At 40.4% G+C, this 7,827-nt stretch overlaps 1 pseudogene; it reads left to right on the plus strand.

Annotated features, from left to right (window-relative positions):
• Window positions 1-5,940: 5,940 nt before the first annotated feature.
• On the plus strand, window positions 5,941-7,532 carry LOC126512852 (protein Aster-B-like; annotated as a pseudogene).
• Window positions 7,533-7,827: the final 295 nt, after the last annotated feature.

The following is a 7,827-nucleotide window of genomic DNA, read 5'->3' on the forward strand; positions in this document are numbered from 1 at the left end:
TTCCAACAAAGATAGTTATGAAAGCATGAGGATTTCCTTACATACTTTGTTCCTCTGCTGTTTATGTACTACTTCTTATTTTCTTGATCTAAAGCTTATTACCACTTTTCCTGCTCCAAGCTTCTGCTACATTGCTTTGGAAACTTCTTTAGTTTCTTGTGTTTTTTTTTTTTTTTTTTTTTATTTGTTTGTTTGTTTCATGTTTTTTTCTTTCCCCTCTTGGACCTGAGAGTTTGTTTTAATTAACTTTTCATTACTGTGTTAAAATATCTAAAATAACTAGCTTAAAAGGGGGAAATGTTTGGTTTGGCTCATGGTTTCAGTTCATGGCAGGAGTGTGTGGTAGGAGAAAGTTTCTCACCTCCATGGTGACCAGAAGAGAGAAAAAGAAGGTGGGAGGGAGGGAGATAAGAGAATGAGAGGAAGCCATTCCAACATATCCCTCAAGAGAATGCCCCAAAGATCTACCTCTAACTAGGCCCCACATCCTAAAGGTTTAACCACTTCCCAATAGCACTTGGGGAGCAAACCTTCAACACGTGGGGCTTAGAGGATTTACAACTTATGTCACAAAAATATTAACCCTGGTTTCATTATGACTTGACAGCTGATTTTGAGTAATTCAGTCAGTGGCAGAATCCCCTGGGAGGAAATTGTTTCTTCTTTTATTGACCAATGGCCTAGTTAGTTTCAACTGTCAGTTTGATACAGCCTAACATCACCTGACAAAGGATTGAGGGATTGAGAATATTAAGAAGATCACTTTGGCCTTTGAATATGACTTAGGGAGATTGTGTTGGTTTTTAATTGATGTAGGGAGGCTCAGTCCACTGTAGACAGCACTATTCCCTGGGCTCTCTTAGAAGGCTGTCTAAGCATGGTCTGTGAGTGAGGATGCAACAGCATTCCTCTATGGATTTTGTTGTACTTCCCTGGCTGTGAGGGAGTTTCTTAGAGATAGTGCCGTATGGAATAATAAGCAGGTCTGCCCTCAGATTTCTGCTTTGATTTCAAGCTCTGACTTCTCTCAGTAATAGACTGTGACCTGGAAGTATAAGCCAAATAAATGTTCTTTTCCTCTAAATTACTTTTGGTCAGAGTATTTTATCACAACAAGAGAGATGAACCTAGAAAAAAAAAAAACTTGGATGTATCAAAACCAACCAATTCAACTGTATATTTCTTTAGTATTTACTCTAATGAGTGAGAGAATCCTTTGTTTCTTTGACGTCTGAAAGTTGGAGTCATTAAATTGTATTTAGAAAAGCAAAATACAAACAAACAAACAAACAAAACCCAGAAGCCAGGCGGTGGTGGCACACGCCTTTAATCCTAGCACTCAAGAGGCAGAGGCAGGTGGATCTCTGTGAGTTTGAGGCCAGCCTGGTCTATAAGAGCTAGTTCCAGGACAGACTCCAAAGCTACAGAGAAACCCTGTCTCAAAAAACAAAACAAAGCAAAAAGCAAAAAAAAAAATTAGATCTTCTGGGAAGAATTAATTCACAGAAAAATAAGAAACTGGGAATCTGGAAGGTTGTTTTTCCATTTCAGCATGTATCTGTGACTTTGAGAGAAGGTCTCAAGGCTGAAGAGCCAAAAGAAAGACCAATGGCAACCTAATTCCATCCATTCCAAAAAAAAAAAAAAAAAAAGAAAAAAGCAACCTGTTTTGACTGAAGTGTTCACCCAAGAAAGAGAGAGTAGCTTTCTGAATTTACTGTAAGACTTAGGTTGTTTGCTTGGTAAGGTGTGGAGAATCTTGTATAGACATTCACTACAGGAAAGTGTCCTTAATTTGACCTGTCTCCAAAACATCAGGAATCCTTGAGTTTGAATTTTAAAACATTTAGAAAAATCAGGTAAATTTTAGAATTCAGAAGTTTGACTTTCAGCTCTGAAGATATAAAGATATTGTCTATTTTTTGATACAGGATTTCATGTAGCCCAGGCTAGCTTGAAATTCACCATGTAGATAAAGATGATACTCAGACTATACACATGTGCCACCATGCCTGACTTGAAGATATTGTCTCAATGAAAATATTTGGATATCTAAGCCCCTGAATTCTGTCTTTCTTCATAGAAAAATCATAAAATTCCAAGATATTTTAACTTCAATTCTGTGTGAAACATTTTGCAAGAAATAAGAACATTTTCCTTTTAGTAGCTTTTGAATTCAGCACAAGCATGCAGCCTGCTTGCTGCTTCTCCTCAGAGTAAACCATGATGGGGAAAGAATTCCCCCAAGACGGCTGCTTTAGGCTCTGTCTTTATAGTAGATGTGCAATGAGCAGAGTCTCTGACTGTAAGTATCATGTTAGGGTTTCTGTTTGCTCAAGGAGCAGAAACAAGCTCCCAGAAATCAAAGGGCTCTACTAAGTTTGGGAAAAGCAGGCCACCATGAGTTCTGACCCAGATTTAGAGTACCAGGCATGTATTTCGTCCTGTGGAGTGGGTTTTAAATCCAAAAAGAAAGTGGCTGGTTACTACTCTATTGTTTGTGCCACTATTGTACTTATGGGCATATTTTTTATGCCAGTCATTGCTATAGTCCACACAGTTTGCAGTTGGGTAAGACTGTTTCATTCCTTAAGCAGCCTACTTGGAATCTTCCAGTACTATAAAAGCTAACTAGCAGGGAGGAAACTTCCTGGTCAGTACCAGTTTGATTATTCTATGTCCTGTGACCAAAGTGGGAGATTGATATGGGAAAAAGATGGACAGAAAGGGCAGAGAAGTTGAGGAGAAGCACAACCAATTTCAAGGTTGTCTTTAAAAGCCATATGAAATCCTATTATTTAAATAAGTCACACACACACACACACACACACACACACACACACAGTTACTTGAGTTATCCAAACAGAAGTTAATGCTCATTTAATAAGCCATAAGTTCCCAAATAACAACCCCAGGTATGGGGTATTGTCTTTCAAGTTGTTGGGCAGAGATGTCCTGGAGACTTCCCCCAGGAAACAAAAAACAATACAGGCTATTTCCAGTGCTTTTGGTTGCCTATCAAAACTTTAGGGTAAGACCCTATTATTGAAAAGATTGTTTTAAGGAATTAAGACTAGCAAATAAGTATATAGAAAAAGATACTCCACATGACTTGTCATCAGGCAATTGAAAATGAAAACAATGACATACTAGTACATTTTTATCACATTGTCTAGATCCAGAAAACTGATAGTGCCTAGTGCTGGCAAGAAAACAAAACAAGGGGAACTTGCACTCATTGCTGTTTAGAATGTGAAAAGGTATGGCCACTTTCAAAGATAAGTTAGAAATTTCTAACAGAATGAATGTATTTTTTGCCATACGATTTAGCAATTTAATTCCATGGTTTTTAACAAAGGAATTGAGAAACTTATATGAAAGCCTGCACAGGTAAATGCTTAGTTTAGCAGGTTTATTAATAACTTCTAAAACTTAGAAGCAACCAAGATGTCCTTCAGTAGGTGAATGGATAAATAAAGGATTCTGCAGCCATATATTAGAATATAATTTAGCACCAAAAGGAAGTGAGCTATCAAGACAAAAAGATACATGGAAAACTCCTACTGCATGTTGTTAAGTAAAAGATGACAGTATAACGAAAGTACATATTGGTATCAGACATGGTGTTGCAGACTTGAAATCCCAGCTCTTGGGAGACTGAAGCAGGAGGATCATGAGTTTGAGGTCAGAGTGGGCTATAAACAGTAAATTCCAGGCCAGCCTAGGCTTATGTTTGGGAACCTCTAGGCCGCAGGTGTGGATCTCTTGCTATCGTTTTGCTAACTGAAGTAGTATCAAACTACCCTAAAACATTATGGGGGTAACCAACCACTTTCTGATTGGATTTAAGGCCCACTTCATGGGAGGAAACACATACTTGGTTCTGTTAATCTGGCCAAGAACCCATGTTTGGGAACATCATAGGACCTGGAAGTGAGTTTACTACTACTATTTTGTGAAATGGACATGCAATCAAATTTCTCTCTAAATTTGTATCTCTGATTCTGCAGATTAGTACAGTTCTATGTTGAAATTCCTCTCTCAAAAAATGAAAACAAAAATAAACAACTCAAATTAAATGAAAAGATTTTACTTTATGAAATTCCAGGAAAGGTGAGACTATGAGGAGACAGTGAAATGATGAGTGGTTGTTAGGGGTTCCAGTGGGGGAATGAAGAAAAAGCAGCACACAGAGGATGTTAAAGATACTAGGACTATGATGACAAGACTCTAATGAATAATTCATGTCATTATAAACTTGCATGATAACACAGAATGTACCAAGACTGAACTCTAATATAAACCATGAACTCGGGTTAATACTGATGTGTTTAGTAGGTTTACTAGTTGTAACAGATGTAGCACTTTGGGGGGAGATAGTGATGACTGGGTGGAGGAAAAGGAAACTGTGGGAACTCTGCATTCCTTGTATTTTTGATGTGAACCTAACATGAACTAAAATAAGTCATTTTAAAAGATAATTGGCACCTTAGTTAAATGTCTGTGATATAAAACTAATTTTAAAGCTGTAGGTGTGCAGTTAAGAAGACATCTTAATGCTTTTTAATTATTGAAAATCTGCTTTGGTTATTCCATTAATTCCATCCTACTCTTTCTGCCTCTTTTTGGATTATGATCTCACATAGCATTGCTGTCATAGTTGGCATCTAAGTAACTTTGAATCTTTCATCAATCTAAATCTTGTACATCTACCAGGGAAGAAGATGTTGGGAGGCAAGAAAGAAAAGAATGTTGTATTGCTACCCTGCTAACTTAACCCCAGAAATAACCGCACACAAATTGTATTCATTTAAACACTGCCTGACCCTTTAGTTCTAGCCTCTTATTGGCTAACTCTCACATCTTGATTCAACCCATTTCTAATAATCTGTATGTCACCATGAGCTCATGGCTTACTGGGAAAGATTCAGCATGTCTGCCCTGGCAGCTTCATGGCAGGTAGCTCTCTGTCTCTGCCTCTTTTCTCCCAGCATTCTGTTCTGTCTATTCCACCTATCTAAGCTGCTGTCCTATCAAAAGGCCAAGGCAGTTTTCTTTATTCAACCAATGAAAGCAACACATAGAAAGAAGACCCTCCTATACCAAGAGAGGAGAAGAAAATGAAAGAAAGAGGATGAGGAGAGAGAGGAGCAGGAACAAGCCAGAGCATGAGCTTTGTGAAAAAGTGGAAATTCTTCAGTTTCATGTTCACTACATCTTGACCAATTGTGGGTTCTGTGTTAATCATAATTTACTACAAAAAGAAGCTTCTCGGATGAGATTTGAGGTATACACTAATCTACAGGTATAATGAATTATTAAGAGTCAGTTTAAAACCAGGCTGTGGTGGCAAAATCTTTAATCCCAGCACTTGGGAGGCAGAGGCAGGCGGATCTCTGTGAGTTAAAGGTCAGCCTGGTGTACAAGAGCTAGCTTCATGACAGCTAGGGCTGTTACATATAGAAACTCTGTCTCAAAAAACAAGAACAAAAAAGTGTCAGTTTAGAGCTTCAAAGATGCTTTGGAACATCTACTTTCACTTAATTTTGTAACCTTGTTTCTTTTTATAGCTGAAGTCCGGACTACCTCCCCAGGGTTGAGAAAGCAGGAGACATTTTAACGGTTCACATCCTGTGTCTTCTCTCAGCAGCCAGTAAAGCAGCCAGCAGAGCAGTCACCATGATGATTCTAGCATGTTCTTGAGTCCTTGAGTGCACATGACCAGTCTTTAATGAGGTGTCACATCTGTCTGCAACCAGCCATGTTAGCCTTGACTCCTGATGCTTTATGTGTGTTGCTCCATGTGTTTCTGTGCCTGCTTGAACTCCTGGCTGTGAAGTTGGACTTTAACTAAGGAAGCACTGGCAATAACTCTAACTGCAGCACGCCATCCTGTTATCCCATCCTCCGGAAGTGGTCCTGCTCGCCAACATCACAGAACCAAGACAGAGCACCATGGCAGAGAAGGGTTCAGACCACTCCTCGGACAAGTCCCCATCCACCCCAGAGCAGGGTGTGCAACGCAGTTGCTCTTCACAATCTGTTTGAAGTGGTGGCAAAAATTCCAAGAAAAGTCAGAGTTGGTACGGTGTGTTAAGCCCCACTTACAAGCAGTGAAATGAAGACTTCAGAAAGCTCTTTAATCAACTTCCAGACATGGAGCGCCTCATTGTTGATTACTCATGTGCACTCTAAAGAGACATTCTTTTTCAGGGCTGACGACTCTACCTCTCATAAAAGTGTATCTGCTTCTACAGCAACATCTTCTGATGGGAAACTTTGCTGAGAGTCTGTTTGAAAGGTATCTGCACCATGACTAAAGAGAAAACAGCTCGCCTCATTCTCAATGCCATCCAAGTCTGTACTGATTCAGAAAAGCACTGTCTTACTTCATCTGGGGCCCGGGAAAGACATACATGGTGATGCTGCAGCTCTGACAGATGCTTTCCATGAAAAGAGAGCATCTTCCTATGCCTCAAGGAGCTCTGGCACTTTGTCTACCAAATGAGCTGGGTCTCACCAGTGACGGTGAGGACAATGTGCCTCCAGATGATGACTTCAACATGGTGGGCTACTGTGAAGAGACTGCTGTAGAAGAGAATGAAGTGAATGACAGCTCCTCCAAAAGCAGCATAGAGACCAAGCCTGACACCAGCCCACAGCTACCCAAGAAGTCCATCACCAACAGCACACTGACCTCTATGTGAAACAGTGAAACCCCTGTCTCATTTGATTGCTCGCTGCTGGAGGAAGAGATGATGGAGGGTGATGGGTCCCATACACCATCAGCCACTACACCCTCACCTATGTGGCTCAGAACAAGAGTCGACTCAGGGTTTCCACAGAGCTCCGCTATCGAAAACAACCCTGGGACTTTGTAAAAACTTTCATTGAGAAGAACTTCTGAAATGGATTGGAGGACTACTTCTGCCTTTTAGAGTCTGAGATAACCAAAACAGAGAATACATACCTGGCTGAGATGTACAGTCACCCAAGGGAAAGGACAATAATAAGTCTTTAGCAGTACGGAGGAGGAAGGGCCCCTATGCCCACCTGCGGGTACCTGGAAGAAGTGATGAGCCCTGTTACTACACCTACTGAAGATGTGGGCCACAGGATCAAGCATGTGGCAGGTTCCATGTAGACGCGGCATATCACTGAGGACTCTCCCAATGGTTTTCACCTGCAAAGTGTGTCCCAGTTGCTGCTGGTTATCAGCTGTGTTCTGGTGCTGCTGGTCATCCTTAACATGATGCTCTTTTGCAAGCTGTGGATGCTGCAATACACCTCACAGACCCTCCCTGCCTGGCAGGGTCTCAGGCTCCAGGAAAAGTTACCCCAGTTGCAGACAGAATGGGCCCAGCTATTAGAATCCCAACAAAATTACCATGATACTGAGCTCCAGAAAGTGGAGGGAGATCATCAAATCCTCAGTGATGGTCCTGGACCAAATGAAGGACTCACTCATCAACCTTCAGAATGGCATCAGGTCCCGAGACTTCATATCTGAAAGTGAAGAGAAGAGTAACTAGTATCATTGACAAGGCAGGAGCAGGGGTGGTTGCAAGAGGCCTGTGCAGTACATGTACATAGACTATATATATATATATATATATATATATATATATATATATAAAATCATATATATATGATCAGTTTAATACTGTGCCCATTTAGCAAGAGTAAATAGGCAGCACAAATTTGACTTGGTGGGTTATTTTTAAAAAGCAAATGAAAGGACGTGAAGTTGGGAGATTAGGGTGTGTGTGGGAGGAGTTAGGAGGAATAGATGATTATTGACCCCCAGTATTGTGCCAGATATCGATT

Source organism: Alexandromys fortis, unplaced genomic scaffold (genome assembly GCF_014885135.2).
Source record: "Alexandromys fortis isolate MF-2015 unplaced genomic scaffold, M_Fortis_MF-2015_v1.1 scaffold_83, whole genome shotgun sequence".
Classification (NCBI taxonomy): Eukaryota; Metazoa; Chordata; class Mammalia; order Rodentia; family Cricetidae; genus Alexandromys; species Alexandromys fortis.